Raw genomic sequence first — 23386 nt, 5'->3', positions numbered from 1 at the left:
GTTTTTAACACACTTCACCAATGACAATGTAATGTGCCCAGATTGTGCCAGCCAACAGCATGACCTTGGGCTGTAAAACAAATATGTAATTAATAAATTAATCTTAAACTTAAATATGAAAATTAGCAAAAACTTGGTCAGGGAGATATGTAATTGAATGTTCAATGTGTTGAAACAATCTGTAAAAAGAGAAAATGAAGAAAGAGGAAAAGAATAGTGCCAGAATCCCAGTGATATTTTGAAATTGGGCAAGTCATCAATATTTTCAAGACACTGAACTATCTGACTGCAACGGAGCTTTCATGGAGTTGTACGGTGAGAAAATGTGTCATTATAGACTGCAAAGTTCAGTTTACAGCAGGAGATCTCTAAAATTGCCATGCAGATTAATGCAAATGTTCTCTGTTTAGGAATTCAAACTGTGGCATTGAGCCACTGAATGGCTGATCAATTCATCAAGTGATAAATGAGGTAGAACTCCACACCAGGAGTTCTCCACATTCCATTCCAAGCTCTAAAATTAAACTATGTGTGACGGATGATACAAATACTCTTCCACTGTTGTTCACAGTTTGGAGGTCCATTTTGGGAAGGAGTGTCTTTCTTTTGGAACACTATTTATTCTCACATGGGTTTTAAAGGCCCAATGCAGCTGTTTTTATCTCAATATCAAATCATATCTGGAGAATTAAAATGGTAAAAAATAAACAAAAATAGCTTTTTAGTGGGGAGTGGGGAGCGGGAAACTGAAAACTATCTGTAATTGTCAAAGAGGTTTTGGAACTCTATTTGTTATTTTTCGTTAAAAAAATATATGTCATGGTGATGTCACCAGCCAAGCCAAAACTCCACCCATGCAAAACCTGCTGATTAGGTCCTGTGTAGACTGTATTTTTAACCAGCAACTATTAGGAAATAACACTGATATATTTTTCCAAACTTTTACAGTGTTAGTTTCCTCAGCTCTTGTACAATATGATACAAAATGCAGGAACAACAGTGTTAATGTCTGCACTGGGCCTTTAAAGTACCTTCTCTGCATTTGTCGGCTCTAAATCCAGCAGAAACATTACCCTTAGTACTTGCTTCACTATAATTACAAACCCACTGACAGGCAGTGTTGAGTCACAGCTGCGGTTAGTGACCTAACATTCAAAACCCAATGGCTAGAGTCAACATGGTCATCTTTAATAGAATAATTCAAGTACCCTTTGGCAACAGCACGTGGTTTTCACAGTCGTGCTGTTACTCAACAGTCTCACATCTATCATAAAATTACGGTCATACTTTATTTGAATCGTCCCATGTCAAATCAAAACAAACTTTATTTGTCACATGCGCCGAATACAACAGGTCTTAACCAACAGTGCAGTTCAAGAAATAGTTTTTCATTTAACCTTTATTTGAAGTCAGTTAAGAACAAATTCTTAATTACAATGACAAAATATTTACAAAATAAACAAAAGTAAAAAATAATTTAAAAAAAGTAACACAATAAAATAACAATAACGAGGCTATATACAGGGGGCACTGGTTAAAAATAAAGAAAAACTTAGTGTGTCCAAACTTTTGACTGATACTGTACACTGATAATACCAAACATTAGAAACACCTTCCTAAAGCCTAAAGGCTTTCTCAATTGTCTCAAGGCTTAAAAAATATATTCTTTAACCTGTCTCCTACCATTCATCTACACTGATTGAATTGGATTTAACAAGTGAAATCAGTAAGGGATCATAGCTTCTACCTGGATTCACCTGGTCAGTCTATGTCATGGAAAGAGCAGGTGTACAAAAACAACAAGCTAATTACTGTAAAATACATTTTGAAAAGATATGTATATACAGTATATTTACACAAAAATAGATGAGGGATTGGAAAGGATGCAGACAATTACATTGACGGAAGCTACAATCTATCTCCAATATTAATACTAAGTGTAAATAATCTACAGATGGTCATACTATCAACAAACTATTTGTTGATAAGCAAATGCTTACTTGGGTTACAGTTAAGTTTAGGTTTAGGTTTAAAATACGGGTTAGGTTTAAGATGGTTTCTGTTTGTGCTGGTATCAAACAATGGCTTGCACGGGCCTATTGCAACTTCCTGCTCTGTCTTCATATTGCAAGTTAATATGGCCTGGAGAGGGTGACTGAATGTTCAGCGTTTTTTGCCTGGGGGGGATCAATGGAGGCCAAGAGCTCAGAGGGGTCACCTGCGATGGTTCAATGAGAGGAGGACAACAATAAGAGGAAGACAAGGGTTGATTAATTAAGTGCTGAGGGTAAACAATTAGAATGAAGAATGCAAGCTGGATCAATAAATGAATAGGTAAATAATTTAATAAGTAAATAATATAGTAAATAATAAAAAATCACACCAAGGGTTTAACGGATTTAATGCTACTATGTTAAAATGCTTAATATAAGAAAATGTAATAAACATAAAAGACAAAACTATAGACAAAACAAGGTTATGGTTAGGGTAAGGGTTAAGACTAGGGTTAGGGTTTGTTGAAATGTTGTTGACAGTTATTGAACATCTACTGAACATCTACGAACAATCTTCAACCATGTACTTGGGACTATCCAAATAAAGTGTAACCAAAATTTGTGGTTTAGAATTGGCCTGGGAATATTCTCTATGTATGGCCAACATTTTATAGTAAATATACTAAGTATATCTGATTATATCTGTCTCTAATATTTGTTTTCTTTTTCGAAATTGAGACATCAGAATTCATTTTACTCCATATGCCAAACACTCAATAGGATCATTTTGAACAAATTGGTTACACGTGGCCCTTTACACTTGTACCTGTATACGGGTTGAAAATGGCAGACTTGGGCACTGATAAACACCTAAATTGGACTGCAGTGGCTGTACAGTAACATGCTATACATGATGTAAGACTCTGAGCTCTGCGCTTCACAGCGCTGTATGGGTTTTGACTGACAGCCACTCTGAACTTGAGCACCGTGAGCGACAAGAATTTCCCCCCATCCTTCCTGCTAATTGCACATGTTTTGCTCCCTAAGTAAGGGAAATGCTGTACATTAGGAGGACTCTATGTATTTTCAAAGATGAGACGTTATGGATTAAAATAAATACCACACCTGGGCAGAAAATTGTTGTATTTGGAGTTCATGTGAAAATACTTGAAATAATCGAATATACTGTAGTTTATATAGAGTTTCAAATAAAAGGCAACTTTTTTATTTGATATTCAAATACAGGTCTCAGAAAAAGATAATCATATAAATAATATTTGAAGGCATATGCAAGTTAATAGAAAACAAAATAGTATTATTAGATGGTGTGTTACATCCATCGTTAAATGACCAAGGTGCAGCGTGGTAGGCGCACATCTTCTTTAATTATAAATGTTCCACCAAAAACAAACAACTCCACGAATGTAAAGCTAGGAGTGCAAACACATGCAACACAAAAAGACAAGATCCCACAACAGAAGGTGGGAAAAATGGCTGCCTAAGTATGATCCCGAATCAGAGACAACGATAGACAGCTGCCTCTGATTGGGAACCATACTCGGCCAACAAAGAAATATAAACATAGATTTCCCACCCTAGTCACACCCTGACCTACCAAATAGAGAATTTAAAGGATCTCTAAGGTCAGGGCATCACTGGAGGCTTCGTGCCATGGATTATCACTGGAGGCTTCGTGCCATGGATTATCACTAGAGGCTCCGGGCCATGGATTATCCCTGGAGGCTTCGTGCCATGGATCATCACTACAGGCTCCGGGCCATGGATCATCACTGGAGGCTTCGTGCCATGGATCATCACTGGAAGCTTCGGACCATGGACGCTTCGTACGTGGACCCGGAACAGATCTCACCGGACTGAGGAGACGTACTGGAAACCTGGTGCGGGGAGCTGCCACAACACGTCCTGGCTGTATACCCACTTTAGCATGGTGAGTGTGGAGAGCTGGCACGGGAAGCACTGGGCTATGAAGGCGCACTGGAGGCATAGTGCGTAGAGACGGCGCAGGATATGCTGGGCCGTGGAGGCACACTGGAGGTCTGGAGCATAGAGGTGGCACAATCCGTCCTGGCTGAATGCCCACTCTAGCACGGCAACTGCGGGGAGCTTGCACAGAGCGCACCAGGCTGTGGATGCGCACTGAAGGCATGGTGCGCAGAACTGGATAACACCATGCTTAACCGGTCACTCGCGCCCCACGGTAAGCACTGGGAGTTGGCTCAGGTCTGAACCCTGACTCCGCCAATCTCCCTGTGTGCCCCCTCCCCAAAAAATTGGGCTGCCTCTCGTGCTTGCTTCGTTGAGCTATCTCCTTGTATCGTCGCCATTCCGCTTTCGCTGCCTCTATCTCCTCCTTTGGACGACGATACTCCCCGGCCCTTGTCCAGGGTCCTGCTCCCTCCAGGATTTCCTCCCAAGTCCATTCCTCCTGACCACGCTGCTTGGTCCGTTGGTGGTGGGATCTTCTGTTTCGTCTGTTGTTAATTGAAGACCAAGGTGCAGCGTGGTAGGCGTACATTTTTTAAATTATAAATGTTCCAGCAAAAACAATAAACAACTCAACAAACGTAAAGGTAGGAGTGCAAACATATGCAACATAAAAAGACAAGATCCCACAACAGAAGGTGGGAAAAAGGGCTGCCTAATTATGATCCCCAATCAGAGACAACGATAGACAGCTGCCTCTGATTGGGAACCATACTCTGCCAACATAGATTTCCCACCCTAGTCACACCCTGACTTACCAAATAGAGAATTTAAAGGATCTCTAAGGTCAGGGCATGACATGGTGTAACGAACGTTGTTGGAAGGATGGTCGGACCAAGATGCAGCGTGGGGTAGGTTAATTATTTTTATTTGTGATAACTGGCAGAAAACAAGAAAGACTAACACATGACACGTCCAGCTTTGTAGGGCTAAAAAGCATCAACACAAAATCAAGATCCCACAAACAACAAGTGGGAAAAGGCTGCCTAAATATGATCTCCAATCCGAGACAACGATAGACAGCTGCCCCGGATTGGGAACCATACCAGGCCAACATAAAAAATAAAAAACTAGACTACCCACCTTAGTCACACCCTGACCTAACCAAAATAGAGAAATAAAAGATTCTTTAAGGGCAGGGCGTGACAGATGGCTGCCAAATATTTGATGAAGAACCAAAAAACAAGTTGAATTGAGTTAGTTGAATTAGTGTAAATATATCATCATGTGCACATAGTTTGCAGGGCTCTTAGGTATGACTCTTAAAGCCTGTAGCCTAGAATTAAATACATGGAATCAGCTCAATATTAGAGTAAACCCCTTTTGCAGCTTCAAAATGTGTCACGTTCTGACCTTGATTTTCCGTTGTTTTGTATTTATTTAGTATGGTCAGGGCGTGAGTTGGGTGGGCAGTCTATGTTTGTTTTTCTATGTTTTGGGGCATTTCTATGTTTTCGGCCTAGTATGGTTCTCAATCAGAGGCAGGTGTCATTAGTTGTCTCTGATTGAGAATCATACTTAGGTAGCCTGGGTTTCACTGTGTGTTTGTGGGTGATTGTTCCTGTCACTGTGTTTGTTGTCACAGGATAGGCTGTATAGGTTTTTCACGTTCCGTTTGTTGTTTTGTAGAGTTAAGTTATTTTATGTATCGTTCATTTTCCATTAAAGAAACATGAGTAACCACCACGCTGCTTTTTGGTCCGCTTCTCCTTCTACAGACGAACGTCGTTACAAAATGACTAACACATATATAATTCACATAAGGTAATACAGTAACACTTCACATCAAGTTCTTATACATGTATAGAAACGTTGTGATTATTACAATAGCAACAATGTTGTTACATAGGACTTTGGAAATTGCTTTGTAATTGCAAAATTATAGAGTCATTACATAAGCGGAATAAGAAACAGTCAATGTTCCTCTTCTGTACAGTAGTAAAAAAAAGTCAGCTCATTGCTATGCAATTCAAATGTAATTACCAAAGTTTTACGTAATAACATGCTTATAAAATGTTGCTCCAAAAGTAATTACAATTTTATAGCACAGGCACAAGAACAGTTTAACGAATGCTAACAGTAACAAAATATGGCTATTAAGTGTCGAAAGTAAACTAAATTACCTAAAACTGCCTACTTGAATGAACTACAGGCGAGGTAGGTTGAAAATCATGTCAGTTTCTAAACCTACAACGATGGTATAGTGCTTGTCTGAAACAAGAAGCCCTCAGATGAACAAAGAGGTTCAAAGTTGTTTTTGCTAAGCATCCAACTTGCTGTTTGAAATGTTTGCAACTGGCTTTGAATTACTTGAAAGTATTTTCAGGTATCATAAAATGAATTAAGCTTTCAACCTTTTCAGTGGTATGTTGAAAGAGTCATACAGTAGTTTTGCGTCAAAACTTATTTATACGTATCTGTTCAAAATATATTTGGTTAATTCGTTTGACTTGATTAAGTACAACTGGGGCTATGGACATTAAGGAGAATGGACATTTGCAAAATGTTCAGATAGCAAAGTGCTGTGTAGATAAAATACACAACATGACCAAAAGTATGTGGACATTGCTCGTCGAACATCTCATTCCAAAATCATGGGCATTAATATGGAGTTGGGCCTCCCTTTGCTGCTTTGTCATTGTATGCTATAGCGTTAAGATTTCCCTTTGCTGGAACAACGTGGCCTAGCCCGAACCATGAAAAACAGCCCCAGAGCATTATTCCTTCTCCACCAAACTTTACAGTTCGCATTATGCATTTGGGCAGGTAGCGTTATCCTGGCATCCACCAAACCCAGCTTCATCAGTCGGACTGCCAGATGTTGAAGCGTGATTCGAGCTTTACCCCACTCCAGACAAAATGTGGCATTGTACATGGGGATCTCATGCGTGTGTGTAGCTGCTCAGCCATGGAAACCCATTTCATGAAGCTCCCGGCGAATGTCTTGTGCTGACGTTGCTTTCAGAGGCAACTTGGAACTCGATAGTGAGTGTTGCAACTGACGGTCCTGTTCTATGAGCTTGTGTGGTCTTCCACTTCACGTCTGAGCCAGATGACGGCTGACCGGGGTAGCTCTAGCAAGGCAGAAATTTGATGAACTGGTTTGTTGGAAAGGTGGCATCCTATGACGGTGCTACGTTGAAAGTCACTGAGCTCTTCAGTAAGGCCATTCTACTGTCAATGTTTGTCTATGGAGATTGCATGGCAGTGTGCTCAATTCTATACACCTGTCAGCAACGGGTGTGGCTGAAATAGCCAAATCCACTCATTTGAAGGGGTCCACATACTTTTGTATATATAGTGAATGACTGTCAGATTCAAATATCACAGAAGATTGTGTGTGCTATATTCATTCTATCTTCAACATTCAGTTCCAGTTATGAACCTGCCATTAGTTGGAGACAACCAGACCAATAATTTCAGAAAAGTAGTCACTTCCTGAGATCTGTAATAAAATATACGTAAATGGAAGTTGCTTTCTCAAATCTGTATTAAAACAGTTTACAAAAATAGGTTACTTTCTGAAATCTGTATTTTTTGGGATATATATTCAACTACTTGTAGTCACCTCCAAAGTAACTATCTGTTCTCCTTGAAAAATAGCAACTCTCCACAAAGCATTATTACAACTGTAGTTATCCCTGTTCTAAAAAATACTGATTTGATGTCATACATGCAAGCCAAACACCCGTGAGTCCGAATGTGCACTTCACATTTCCATATAGTTAAACTCATGTCATTTACAATGTCAACGTTTATATTTGATGTACAGTTACATGACATGGCGTCATACCCTGGGTTGTCCTGAACTGAATGAGCCTATATTTGTCTACTGTGAAGAGAATCCACTGCCACACACGCACCTGAATGCACTCATGACTCCTTTCTATGTGCACCAAAATTATAATCTGTTTCTCTGAATTGTATTGTGAAAGCCTAACACTGTAATATCATATTTTATAACTTAGCTAGTCATGTCGGCAATAGAACAAGCTTTCAAATGATGCCCACCTGACCCAACAACTACACGTGTGCTTGTACTAGTTCCTCAACGGCACATCTAGGAGAGTTCAAAAAAGGACCTTACAGTTGAAGACTCTTCTTCAAATGTGCTCACTTTGGAGCGGTGTGGAGCCACTTGGAGACACCAGTTGGTCCTCTCACTCAAACTCTTGTAAAATCTTATGTTGCACCTACAACACATTTTACAGGAATATTCTTATCATGCTATTATCATGCCTCCTCCATTCCTGTCATTATTGAAAGAGATCGTGATACCTCACATCTCAAAATAGGGCTTAATGTTAGATCCCTTACTTCAAAGGCAATTATAGTCAATGAACTAATCACTGATCATAATCTTGATGTGATTGGCCTGACTGAAACATGACTTAAGCCTGATGAATTTACTGTGTTAAATGAGACCTCACCTCCTGGCTACACTAGTGACCATATCCCCTCCGCATAGGCGCAGGTGTTGCTAACATTTATGATAGCAAATTTCAATTTACAAAAAAAAAAAAAAATGTTTTCGTCTTTTGAGCTTCTAGTCATGAAATCTATGCAGCCTACTCAATCACTTTTTATAGCTACTGTTTACAGGCCTCCTGGGCCATATACAGCGTTCCTCATTGAGTTCCCTGAATTCCTATCGGACCTTGTAGTCATAGCAGATAATATTCTATTTTTTGATGACTTTAAAATTCACATGGAAAAGTCCACAGATCCACTCCAAAAGGCTTTCAGAGCCATCATCGACTCAGTGGGTTTTGTCCAACATGTCTCTGGACCTACTCACTGTCACAGTCATACTCTGGACCTAGTTTTTTCCCATGGAATACATGTTGTGGATCTTAATGTTTTTCTTCATAATCCTGGACTATCGGACCACCATTTTATTACGTTTGCAATTGCAACAAATAATCTGCTTAGACCCCAACCAAGGAACATCCAAAGTCGTGCTATAAATTCACAGACAACACAAAGATTCCTTGATGTCCTTCCAGACTCCTTCTGTCTACCCAAGGATGTCAGAGGACAAAAATCAGTTAACCACCTAACTGAGGAACTTAATTTAACATTGCGCAATACCCTAGATGCAGTTGCACCCCTAAAAACATTTCTCATAAGAAACTAGCTCCCTGGTGTACAGAAAATACCCGAGCTCTGAAGCAAGCTTCCAGAAAATTGGAACGGAAATGGCGCCACACCAAACTGGAAGTCTTCCGACTAGCTTGGAAAGACAGTACCGTGCAGTATCGAAGAGCCCTTACAGCTGCTCGATCATCCTATTTTTCCAACTTAATTGAGGAAAATAAGAACAATCCGAAATTCCTTTTTGATTCTGTCACAAAGCTAACTAAAAAGCAGCATTCCCCAAGAGAGGATGGCTTTCACTTCAGCAGTAATACATTCATGAAATTCTTTGAGGAAAAGATCATGATTATTAGAAAGCAAATTACGGACTCCTCTTTAAATCTGCGTTTTCCTTCAAAGCTCAGTTGTCCTGAGTCTGCACATCTCTGCCAGGACCTAGGATCAAGAGAGACACTCAAGTGTTTTAGTACTATATCACTTGACACAATTATGAAAATAATCATGGCCTCTAAACCTTCAACCTGCATACTGGACCCTATTCCAAATAAACTACTGAAAGAGCTGCTTCCTTTGCTTCGCCCTCCTATGTTGAACATAATAAACAGCTCTCTATACACCAGATGTGTACCAAACTCACTAAAAGTGGCAGTAATAAAGCCTCTCTTGAAAAAGCCAAACCTTGACCAAGAAAATATACAAAAATATCGGCCTATATCGAATCTTCCATTCCTCTCAAAAATTTTAGAAAAGGCTGTTGCGCAGCAACTCACTGCCTTCCTGAAGACAAAAAATGTATACGAAATGCTTCAGTCTGGTTTTAGACCCCATCATAGCACTGTGACTGCACTGGTGAAGGTGGTAAATGACCTTTTAATGGCATCAGACCAAGGCTTTGCATCTGTCCTCGTGCTCCTAGACCTTAGTGCTGCTTTTGATACCATAGATCACCACATTTTAATTGTGGCAGGGTAGCCTAGTGGTTAGAGTGTTGGACTAGTAACTGGAAGGTTGCAAGTTCAAATCCCTGAGCTGACAAGGTACAAATCTGTCGTTCTACCACTGTTCCTAGGCCGTCATTGAAAATAAGAATTTGTTCTTAACTGACTTGCCTAGTTAAATAAAGGTAAAATAACCTTTTGGAGAAACCCAAATTGGTCTACACGGACAAGTTCTGGGCTGGTTTATATCTTATCTGTCGGAAAGATATCAGTTTGTCTCTGTGAATGGTTTGTCCTCTGACAAATCAACTGTAAATTTCGGTGTTCCTCAAGGTTCCGTTTGAGGACCACTATTGTTTTCACTATATATTTTACCTCTTGGGGATGTCATTCGAAAACATAATGTTAACTTTCACTGCTATGCGGATGACACACAGCTGTACATTTCAATGAAACATGGTGAAGCCCCAAAATTGTTTCCGACATAAGGAAGTGGATGGCTGCAAACGTTCTACTTTTAAACTCGGACAAAACAGAGATGCTTGTTCTAGGTCCCAAGAAACAAAGAGATCTTCTGTTGAAACTGACAATTAATCTTAATGGTTGTACAGTCGTCTCAAATAAAACTGTGAAGGACCTCGGTGTTACAACAAATGTGGCAAAAAAAATGTAAAATGCACATGAAATCAACAGTATAGTGTTTGTTTTCAGTCTTGTGTCAGGTGAACTGTTGTGTCCTCACCTTTGGTGTAATAATTTTCCCATAATCTCAAAACGATTCCCTTTCAATTGCCACCATGGTTATGCATAAGCTTTTCATATTTCTTCCGTAAGGAACATTTACATTTAGCCCTATCCATATACTGTAGGCCAATTCCCATGAGTATAAAGGGTTAAAGCTGATCATTTTTAAAGTGAAAGCCAGTGTTGGCATTGAATTCAGAGAGCCTCTAAACCACAGAATTCATACATGAAGACATTGGAATTGTCATATTCACAAGCCTGCAGGGTATTTAGTACAGACAGCATTTAAAACCACAGGCTTGTGAATATCCTGTTGATTTGAGGTTGGGATTTTGATAAGGTATTGAATTTATTTGAAATCGGCACCCTTATCTCGTCGCGCCATCCCACGTCAGCTGATGAGACTGATATCGTCATTTTATGTCACACTGGTAGAGCATGTGGCAATACGGGCTCCCCAATCGATGGTATCACGCTGTGATGTGGACTCCCAGATCAATGCTACAATACATCTGATTCAAGTTGAAAGAAGCCTAAAACTAAGCTTGCCTCTGGTTCAGTTGTCTGGAAACTGGGTGATGTCTACACACGTGTTGCCTCCGGACCGTCAATCACCAATAGCTCATGATGTGAAACCTCCATGTGTTTATTATAGGTTTTTGATCAACATGACATTTTGGTTTGGACACTTTGCTTTTGAATGTGTGACAGAATAATAAGCACATAATGTATAAGTATCCACACAAACTATACATTCCATATTTACCTTTACTTGAGAAAACACTAGTGGACAACACCAGGCTAATATGTGGTCATAAATGGCATAGATAGAGGTGATCCAAATGTATCAAAATGCTGCGGAATTTCATGGCTTAGGAGCCAAATGTTTCGAGACAGTCACAAACCCTACTGAAACCAGTCAATAAATACGTCCACACAAGCAATGCAGAGTTGTCTGATTGAGTGTGCTTCGCAACCCGATTTTATGCTGCACAAGCCCTCCGAGAAGTGTTTATGATAATTCATTCCCCATTGTAGCAAAGTATTGAATATCAAGATAACTTCCTAAACATGTTGAATTTTTCAGTTGTTGTTGTTGTTGTTTGATCTCTGTTGATCAGAATTGTAAGGCAGACCGAGAGACAGACCAAGTATAGTCATGAATTTACCATATCATCCAGGAGTCTGTGACAGACCATAGAAGAATGTTTACAACAGACTGAAGAGAAACTGAACTGCTTGAACTAGTAGGCTGCTGAGAGCTGTGTTCACAGCTTTATCCTGAACTTTGTTACGGAAGTTTCGTTGTTTGAAATGTTCCCAGACACAGCAGGAAATAAAGAAAAAGAAGAAATCTTTCCCTTCTCAGTATTTTCCATGTTTCTCCAAATGTACTTGATATCTATTGAAAAAATAATCTGCTTTTGTGTATGTTGTTTTTCTATGATATCATAGGAAACAAACTTCGAGGCAAGGGATATTTATGTTGGCTGGGCATTGAACCTGCGTCTTCTTGCATTTAAAAAGTATATCAACCTCCCCTTGTATCATCATATTATCAATTTAAATAGGAGTTCACTCTTATACTCCATAAGTTAACCTTTCACAGACTCCAGTCAGGCTCCATCCAGTTTTGTCTACTCTCTAATGAGGTTAGTAGGTAGATGGCAGCGAGGCTTTCCAGCAACCAGAGGGCAGCCATGTTGTTGTTTTGTTTCCACTTGCACTTTCAGATAAATCCAAGGTGAGCCCTTTGGTAGACAGTTATTAAGTGCTCAAAGCTGTCAAGTTCCATCCTTGGCAGAGAGGATTTTGCTATGACTGATCTCACTAAGCATCGTAAGAGAGTAGAGGATGTTTTCTGGGACTCCCTTTGGCCTTTCACTGACTCCCCTTCCTCTCAACAGTCATGTTCAAACAGTCCTACAGGCCATAACACCGGCTTGATGCATTATGCATTATTCTCAGCATTATGGCTATAGCTTTGGACAAGGTGCCAGTTATGTGGTGATGCCTGGTGCATAGGGCTGCGTGAGGTGTCTCCCCCCAGATAAAGAGAGACTGCTGTGTCAAGCTGCACTCTGGGCCTCGTTACCATGTGTGCATAATTGAATTGCCGGGGGGGAAATAAATCTGTTTGTTCTTTCCGCTGTTGGTGTGAATGCATGAATACTTCATATCTCATTTGGATGCCCCAGTTAAGTCAATTGCAAAAAACAATTACTACAACTGTTGGCAACTGGAAAAAAAATAGTTGACAGTGGGTAAAGCCTGCTCAATATCTCTGGCTTGTGTTGATGACATACAATAGGAGCATAGCATTTCAGAGCAATAACTGGAGAATCCTCACCAGTGCCTCTGTATTTCCTGTTATCTTGAATGGTCACTGCTTAAAAAATCATGTACTTTTTATTTACTGCACAAAGTCCAACGAACGTGATAGTGAGCGTATAGAGATTTGAAATGACACTAGATCATAGAGCTTTGAGGGGACCTCTAAGTCACAGTGTAAAGGTTCACTGTGACCTTTGTGTCAAGCAAGAAGTGACAGAGGTGTCTCGGAGGTGACATAGCTGTCTCGGTACCTCACCAACTGCCATAATCTTTTTGAGACAGTCTATGATATGTGTATCCGCATAAACCATGGGGGAGCTATCGATTTCCCAGATGGTGTAAATTATCCATTTGTTAGAGACTGTGCATATAATACTGTCGGTACATAAGTCATCTATGGTCTACATGAAATGGCACAAAATGCTACAGTGTTAAAAGAAACATTTTACTTAAGATAAGCTGAAGTATAATCACGACTGGAACACCTTCAATTTCCTTTTTACCCAAAAGCGATCCTCCATGTATCTCATACCTGTTTAATTCCAGAGGAAAATAGCAGGTGCGCGTAAGATATGGTTGGATTTCACCTGACAGTAATCCCTGCAATCCCTGCATAGACCCATTTGAACCTGGGACTGTAATATATTCAAGCCTCCCAGGTCTCAGCCTCTCAGTTGTGTGCACCTGACAGTACCCTCTCCTCTTGGGCAGGGGCTCCTGAGGGTCAGTAGCATATTCACACTTTGCATTTTGCGATTAACAGCATGTTACCATGGCAGCTCTCAAGGGCAGGCTCATCCCTAGAAATAGCATGTCTCATTATCTCCAGCTTCATATATCATGTGTGTTTCTGTAGTACATGAAATGCTCCCAGATGTCATTAGAGATATTTCAAAATACTTGGCTGTGTCTTGCTAGAGACACATAAACATATATTACAATGGAATGTACAGTAGTTGCAGTTCTCTGTGTGTTTAGCTAGTGATGAACAAAGTCACTAGAGTCATAGAGAACATTGGTATTCATTGCCTGTTACTCACTACCTAAAAAGAGAAAACTACTTGAGCACGTCTGGTGTCCATTGAAGGATTATCAATTAACATTCATATATCCGAGTACTGTGCTTTGTGTCTTTAGGATTGGGAGATTGTATTATAATCAATCCAGGCTTTGGAACATAGATCATGCAGTCTGTACTATAAAACGTGCAGTCATCTATCAAATAATGTAATGCATCAGGGGGGGATGAGGTTCAATTAGAATGTCCTCTCCTGAATGACAGGGAGTGTAATCACTTCTTCACTGATGGTAATGACAGTGTCAAATACTAAAACAGTGATTTCTGGTGGACAACATACAGCTTTGATAGAGGCAATGTTGTTGTATGTTAGAGATTCTTTCAATACGTGCCCAAGTTAGGTGAAATGGACATTGTCATGTTTTTGTTTCAGGCTGTGCATAGTTTTAACATGTACTCTAATTGTAATGTAGCGCAACATAATAGAAATACACGTACATTATGGACTCACAATATAAGAATATCTGCCATTCATTCTGTCCAATGTTACCCAGTAACTAATATGGCACAAGGTGTTTCTCAAAATAACTGTTATTTTGTTCCTTTCTCACTGTCCCACAGTTTTCTATGAGATCAGCTTGACATTGTCTCAGTCCAACTGTGAGACGACTTGCCAGACAAGAAAATCGAAATGTTGTAAAACCTCATGGAAGGTAACAATGACATGGATATCTGTCAAGTATCCAGTGCTCTCTTGGCAAAATGCAGGATGTAATTCTTACTGTTCATATGCAGATTGCTTCTCGCTTTAATAAATATATTTGAGCAAATCATATCTGAGATAGCATTGGCACTTCAGAGTCAAAAGACTGCCCGTAGTAGTTTCAGCTGGATAGCTTCAATCACATAAAATGGATGTTCTAAATGCCAAAGAAGCCATTGGTTCTGAGAAGGGAGCAGAGAGCTAACTAATTTAGCACAAATAATGTATTGTAGATTGTCAAGACATTTCCATGCATTTTCAAGCCAAATCAAGATTAAATGTAGATTTCACAATGCCTCCACTTTGTGAAACAGCCCCCATATCCAATATCCACCAAACCGTTTCCTGGGCAATCCTGATGCATCTCAGTTTCCCTCAATGTCACTGTTTAGTTGAATGAGCTGCCTGGATATGTTGATTTCAAACTCTCATGTTTATTCCTATTTGAATCCCTCACACGCCATAATATAGACGTGGTCTTTTACCAAATAGGGCTATCTTCTGTATACCACCCCTACCTTGTCACAAAACAACTGATTGGCTCGAACACATTCAGAAGTAAATAAATTCCACTATTTAACTTCCAACAAGGCACATCAGTTAAATTAAATGCATTCCAGGAGACTACCTCATGAAGCTGGTTGAGAGAATGCCAAGAGTGTGCAAAGCTGTCATCAAGGCTAAGGGTGGCTACTTTGGAGAATCTCAAATCTAAAATAAATGTTGATATGTTCAACACTTTTTTGGTTACTACATGATTCCATATGCATTGTTTCATAGTTTTGATGTCTTCAGTATTATTCTACAATGTAGAAAATTGTACAAATAAAGAAAAACCCTGGAATGTGTAGGTGTGTCCAAACTTTTGACTGGCGCTGTACATATCCCACCCAGAAGCCATAGATAACAGGCAATATCTGCACTGAGCTAAAGGCTAGAGTTGCCGCTTTCAAGGAGCGGGACAATATTCTGATGCTTATAAGAAATCCCTCTACGCCCTCCAACAAACCATCAAAGAAGAAAAGTGTCAATACAGGACCAAGTTAAAATCCTACTACACTCTGAAGCTTGTCAAATGTCATAAATATCATACCCCACCAGAAAATGCTGATGAGAGGTTAGCATATCATGCGGGTATGTTATTTGTGACTCAGGAAACTAGGCGTATGTTGCACGTAACTACTTCACAGGTAAGGCATTTGAATTGTATTTATTTCTTACCCCTTTTTCTCCCCAATTTCATGGTAACCAATTGGTAGTTACAGTCTTGTCTCATCACTGCAACTCCCATACGGACTAGGGAGAGGCGAAGGTTGAGAGCTGTGCGTCCTCTGAAATACAACCCAGCCAAGCTACACTGCTTCTTGACACAATGCCCGCTTAACCCGGAAGCCAGCTGCACCAATGTGTTGGCGGAAACACCATACACCTGGCAACCATGTCAGCGTGCATTGCGTCCGGCCCGCCATCAGGAGTCTCTAGAGCGCGATAGGACAAAAACATCCCTGCTAGCCAAACCCTCCCTAACCCAGACGATGCTGGGCCAAATGTACGCCGCCCCATTGGTCTCCCAGGCGTGGCCGGCTGCGACAGAGTCTGGACTCTAACCAAGATCTCTAGTGGCACAGTTAGCACTGCGATGCAGTGCCTTAGGCCACTGTGCCACTGTAAAAACTGCTTTTAAATATCAAAATGCCTTCTGGAACATATAAACCTTCATGTGCCTTAATAACAAACTTGTATGCCATCTGTAAATAAGAAAAAATTTAATAATTACGATCCCAGTTGGTTTAGCCATGGAAAAGTCAGGAACCTTCCTGCTAACTATGATTGGCTAAGATAATGGATGGGCTGGACATGCCGAGAGATGAGTCTTCCATGTAGCACGCTTCTGTCTATAACATTAGATGCTTAGTATGTGTTGGTAATAATTTCTTAACCCTCCTGTTGTTTTCCAGTCGAATTGTACCGATTTACGAGTTCTCTCTCTGAAAAATGTAGTTCATTTCAACCCACTTCTTTGAGATCGGTGTCCCTTCCACGGGACGGTTGAGCTAATGTAGGCTAATGCGATTAGAATGAGGTTGTAAGTAACAAGAACATTTCCCAGGACATAGACATATCTGATATTGGCTGAAAGCTTAAATTCTTGATAATCTGACTGCACTGTCCAATTTACAGTAGCTATTACCATGCTATTGTTTGAGGAGAGTGCACAATTTTGAACATGAAAAGTTATTAATAAACAAATTAGGCACATTTGGGCAGTCTTGATACAAAAGTTGAACAGAAATACAATGGTTCATTGGATCATTCTAAACCCTTGCACATACACTGCTGCCATCTAGTGGACAAAATTGCACCTGGGCTGGAATAATACATGATGTCCTTCCTTTCTCTTGCAAAACAAAGATGATGGTACAAAAAAGAAAATAGAACGGTTGTTTTTTTCTTTGTATTATCTTTCACCAGATCTGTTGTGTTATACTCTCCTACATTAATTTCATATCTCAACAAACTTCAAAGTGTTTCCTTTCAAATGGTACCAATAATATGCATATCCTTGCTTCAGGGCCTGAGCTACAGGTAGTTAGATTTGGGTATGTCATTTTTGGTGAAAATTGGGGGAAAAAGGGGCGGATCCTTAATCTGATTGTCATAAGGTTCCATGACTTTGTCCACAGAGTGCATCTGAACACACAAAATACATTTGGATGATTTTCATAAAATTTGGGGTGTTTTATTGAACATTTGCACACCTGTGGTGTTCCCGGTCAGAAATGACCAGTCATTAGAAATTAATTGGTGAGACTACAATTAGTGTATAAAATTGAGTTCAGGCACATGCCCATTCATCAGATGGACACACTTCCTCTCCCAGACCACACATGCATGTGGGTTTGAGCACACACACACACACACACACACACACACACACACACACACACACACACACACACACACACACACACACACACACACACACACCTCTCTCCCCTTCTTGGCTTCCATGGCAACCCCCACAGGAACCTTTCCCCAATACAATCTTTCCCCCACGGGAACCACACCTGTTGGCATTCTCTCAAACAATCGTAACATTGTTTCAATAATGTATAGAACTTTTCTCGCAGCTCTGGTGTATATAGCTTTTTTGAGGCCTCACAATTCCTTCTGTGGCAGCACAATGACCAAACGATATACTGTATGTGAGGCTCTTGATCATATCTTTGATCATGACGTTGGTGAGGAGGAGAGAGGCCAGGAAACTGACAGTGAAGTAGTCTGTGATAAATAGCACAATATGTTTTTATTATAATCAAAATAAACCATACATTATGCTTTTTTTACTCAAAAACAAGTTGTATGAGCTTAGGTCACTGAGGCCTACAGGCCATAAATAGCAAATAGAAGTTCAAAACTTGTAATGTTCACAAGAACAGAAGTTGCTAAAAAGAGCTAACACAACATTAGGTGATAATATATGTGTTATTATGGATTTATAATCAGCTATAATGGGGCGGTCATTTTGGACAAGAAACACAGAATTAATTGACATGAAACGAACACAACAGGAGGGTTAAGTGGCTTTTTTGAAAGATATCATGAAATACTGCACAAGTGGGGCAAAAGCTCTCCACTTTCTGGAGGATTGAGTTTTGAAATCAGTAGAATGCCTGGTGGAAGCAGAGCAGAAAAAATGCAGTCGTTTGATTGAAAATGTGGAGGGAGTCGAGAAGAGAACACAGAATCCTGTTGTATAAAACACCTGTCTCCGGATTACATCTTCAAACTAAGGGCATCAGTAGCATCCAAGACAGAGAGGGAGGGATAAGCGCTCATCCATGTGTATTTTATTTTTTATTTAACCATTTTTTAACATGGCAAGTCAGTTAAGAACAAATGTTATTTACAATGACGGCATACCAAAATGCAAAAGGCCTCTTGAGGGGATGGGGGCCTGGGATCAAAATAAATAACGGCAATATAAATAGGACAAAACACACATCACAACAAGAGAGTCAACAGAACACTACATAAAGAGAGACCTAAGACAACAACATAGCAAGGCAGCAACACATGACAACACAGCATGGTAGCAACACAAAATAAAAACAACATGGTAGAAACACAACATGGTACAAACATTATTGGGCACAGTCAACAGCACAAAGGTCAAGAAGGTAGAGACAACAATACATCACACAAAGCAGCCACAACAGTCAGTAAGAGTGTCCATGATTGAGTCTTTGAATGAAGAGATTATGATATAAGTGTCCAGTTTGAGTGTTTGTTGCAGCTCGTTCCAGTCGCTAGCTGCAGTGAACTGAAAAGAGGATCGACCTAGGGATGTGTGTGCTTTGGGGACCTTTAACAGAATGTGACTGGAAGAACAGATGTTGTATGTGGAGGATAAGGGCTGCAGTAGATATCTCAGATAGGGGGGAGTGAGGCCTAAGAAGGTTTTATAAATAAGCATCAACCAGTGTGTCTTGAGACGAGTATATAGAGATGACCAGTTTACAGAGGAGTATAGAGTGCAGTGAGAAGTATACAGTAAGAGAGTCTAGTTAGCTACATTTTCAGATATTTTAATTGTTTTTAATTTGGTCAGAAAGTTGTTTTCATTGCAAGTTAAAGTGTACTGTTAGCTAGCTAGCTAACGTTAGCTGACTGGCTCGCTAGCTAACGTTACATGTGTGATCTGAGTAGCAATATTATTTATATGTCAGAGCTATTTGCATTGCTATCTAGCTAACATTGAATCTAGCTAGTTGGTTATCTTTAGCTACCTGAGGATTCATGCAGGGTAGTAACGTTATGAGTTGGGATTATGGTTCATTGTTTAGCTAGCCAGCTACATGTCTAAACAAGAGACTCCACTCTACAGCAACCATTTCACTGTACCGTTTACACCTTCTGTATCCTGTGCAACATTTAAAAAAAGAAATGTGACAAATGTGTGCTTACCAGAGATGGTAATGTGAAGAACAACATGTCCTGCACCAAAGTCAAATTAGGATGTAACATTGGGCCAACGAGATGTTCAAAAATTCTCTGGTAGAATGCCCTGCTTTTATTTTGTCATACTCACAACCATAAGCTATTTTGTAGAATTAGCTTGCTATTAAGTTGTAAACAGTTATCTTGTTGTGCGTACATTTTTCTGTAATAATGAATACAAATTAGCTAAAGTTAAGACGTTGTGAGCTATATGATATGGTCATTATTTGAACTGTCTAGCCAGCTAATTTAATGTTAGCTAGCTTGCTAACAAGCTAACAGCAAAACTGGTTTCAAAAAAAAACAAATAAAGCAACACATCACGACACAACGCCTCTCCCCCATGTGACCCACTTGTTGTGTGTATGTATTGACATGTATGTTTAACTGATAGATGCACACATGTTAATGTTGTTAAATGCATGTAAATTGTAAAGTATTTTGTCTGTATTGTCTTTCTCGTGAAACGTCCGATTCCAGTAAGACTAGTTGTCGCCATTGGCGTTGTCAAGCCCTGACCTGAGTATTCTTTGTTTTCTTTACATATTTTGGTTAGGTCAGGGTGTGACGAGGGTGGTATGTGTGTTTTTGTCTCATCTAGGGTTTTGTATGTCTAGGTGTCTAGTCTAGTCTAGGCATATTGAAGGTCTATGGTGGCCTGTATTGGTTCCCAATCAGAGGCAGCTGTTTATCATTGTCTCTGATTGGGGAACCTATTTAGGTTGCCATTTTCCAGTTTGGGTTCGTGGGTTATTGTCTATGTCATGTTACATGTTAGTACTCGGTTTCTATAGCGGTCTTAGTTAGTTAGTTAGTTAGTTAGTTAGTTAGTTAGTTAGTTAGTTAGTTAGTTAGTTAGTTAGTTAGTTAGTTAGTTAGTTAGTTAGTTAGTTAGTTAGTTAGTTAGTTAGTTAGTTTTAGTGTATTTCGTGTTTTTTCTGTCTTTCATTAAATCATGCATTCACACCATGCTGCGCTTTGGTCTCCTCACTACGACGATCGTGACAGGCGTCGGCTAATGGGGATCGTAATAAATCAAAAAAGCTAGAAATGAAATAACAACATTGTTTCGAAAGTTGCTTTTAGTTGCCTGGTTTGCTAGATTGACATATACTAAATTCATTTTTAAAAGTATGGGTTGATTGCTATTAAAATACACCAGTTAGGTTATTTTGGACCACCAGGCAGCTGATGTCATGCAGCCTGTCATTTTTGTGTTTATACTTTTTCATAAAGACAACGACAAGCTATAGAATGTTCATGATGTCACTGCGCCAACTGTAAACAGACATGACGATAGACGTAGTGTAAACCAGCCTTTAGTCTTGAAATCTTTGGTTGTACACTGCCGTACTCACTGTTCCGTATCACATGGCCTCACATGTGAATCCTTTAAAAGATGCTTGGGGCTAAGGCTTGAGGGTGTGAACGATGCAGAATGCATGTAGACAAAGAGCTCTCCAGTATGTGTACTGAAAACATGTTCCTCAACTGTAGTGTATGATATACAATTGTCTAGCTCTGTACTTTTATCCAATGTAAAAAAACACATTTTCAAATGTTGATATAAAATCTGTCACATTTGTGCGTCCTTTCTCATTCATTATTCACGATTCATTCAGGACTATCCGTAATCATGGTAGCCTCCACAGTATGAATGTAGAAGTTTTAAGAAACATATTCTATTCACTCCATTCCAGCCATTATTATGAGCCGCTCTCCTCTCAGAAGCCTCCTGTGCGTTCAATGCCATAGTGCCCTCCAAGTTTATTACTAAGCTAAGGACCCTGGAACTGAACACCTCCCACTGCAACTGGATCCTGGACTGGTGGTAAGGGAAGGCAACAAAAAAATCGGGCATTTTGACCCTCAACACAGGGGCCCCTCAGGGTGCATGCTTAGTCCCCTCCTGTACTCCCTGTTCACCCACGACTTTGTGACTGAGTACACCAGCGTTAAATGTGCAGACAACACGGCGGTGATAGGAGCTGATCGTGTACTACAGGAAACGTAGTGCCGAGCCCACCCCCATTCACATCAATGGGCCTGTAGCAGAGCGCGTCGAGAGCTTCAAGTTCCACGGTGTCTACATCACCTATCATCACCTATCACCAACACAGTCGTAAAGAGGGCACAATGCCTCTTCCCCCTCAGAAGGCTGAAAAGATTTGGCATTGGGCCCTCAGATCCTCAAAAAGTTCTACAGTTGCCCCATTTGAGAGCATCTTGTCTGGCAGCATCATCGCTTTGTTATGGCATATGCCTGGCATCAACACGCATATTGACACCACACACATGCACACACACTCACACATGGACACACTTTCACACTCTTCACATACAGTGCTTTCGGAAAGTATTCAGACCCCTTGACTTTTTCCACATTTTGTTATATTACAGCCTTGTTCTAAAATGTATGAAATTTTTAAAAAATCCTCCGCAATCTGCAAACAATACCCCATAATGACAAAGCGAAAACAGGTTTATTGAAATTTTTGCAAATGTATTAAAAAAGTCAAACTGAAATACCTTCTTTACATAAGTATTCCGACCCTTTGCTATGAGACTCAAAATTGAGCTCAGGTGCATCCTGTTTCCATTGATTATCCTTGAGATGTTTCGACAACTTGATTGGAGTACATCTGTGGTATGTTCAATGGATTGGACATGATTTGGAAAAGCTCACACCTTTCTATATAAGGTTCCACAGTTGATAAAGCATTTCAAAGCAAAAACCAAGACATGAAGTCAAAGGAATTGTCTTTAGAGCTCCAAGACAGGATTATGTTGAGTCACAGATCTGGGGAAGGGTACCAGCAAAACATTTCTACAGCATTGAAGGTCCCCACGAACACAGTGGCCTCCATCATTCTTAAATGGAAGAAGTTTGGAACCACCAAGACTCTTCCTAGAGCTTGCCACCCGGCCAAACTGAGCAATCGGGGGAGAAGGGTCTTGGTCAGGGAGGTGACCAAGAACGCGATGGTCACTCTGACAGAGCTCTAGAGTTCCCCTTTGGAGATGGGCGAACATTCCAGAAGGACAACCATCTGTGCAGCACTCCACCAATCAGGCCTTTATGGTAGAGTGGCCAGACTGAAGACCCTCCTCAGTAAAACACACATGACAGCCTGCTTGGAGTTAGCCAAAAGGCACCTAAGACCCTCAGACCATGAGAAACAATATTCTCTGGCCTGATGAAACTGATATTGAACTCTTTGGCATGAATGCCAAGCCTCACGTCTGGAGGAAACCTGGCACCATCCCTACGTGAAGCATGGTGGTGTCAGCATCATGCTGTTGGGATGTTTTTCAGCGGCAAGGAATGAGAGACTAGTCAGGATCGAGGCAAAGGTGAACGGAGCAAGGTACAGAGAGATCCTTGATCAAAACCTGCTACAGAGTGATAAGGACCTCAAACTGGGGCGAAGGTTCACCTTCCAACTGGACAATGACCCTAAGCACACAGCCACGACAACGCAGGAGTGGCTTT

The 23386-nt window shown here is 40.3% G+C and overlaps 1 long non-coding RNA gene across 1 annotated transcript in view; it reads right to left on the bottom strand.

The window, feature by feature from the left end:
* Positions 1-1519: 1519 nt before the first annotated feature.
* LOC149984642 (uncharacterized) overlaps positions 1520-23386 on the bottom strand; it is a 90680-nt gene continuing 68813 nt past the window's right edge. Inside the window, exon 4 of the long non-coding RNA XR_016494969.1 lies at positions 1520-2218. This is a non-coding gene — a long non-coding RNA (uncharacterized LOC149984642). The remainder of the gene's footprint in view (positions 2219-23386) is intronic.

The sequence above is a fragment of the Oncorhynchus mykiss genome, chromosome 3 (genome assembly GCF_057628025.1).
Source record: "Oncorhynchus mykiss isolate SJ-2025 chromosome 3, ASM5762802v1, whole genome shotgun sequence".
Taxonomy (NCBI): domain Eukaryota; kingdom Metazoa; phylum Chordata; class Actinopteri; order Salmoniformes; family Salmonidae; genus Oncorhynchus; species Oncorhynchus mykiss.
This window is presented reverse-complemented; position numbering and strand designations above follow the sequence as displayed.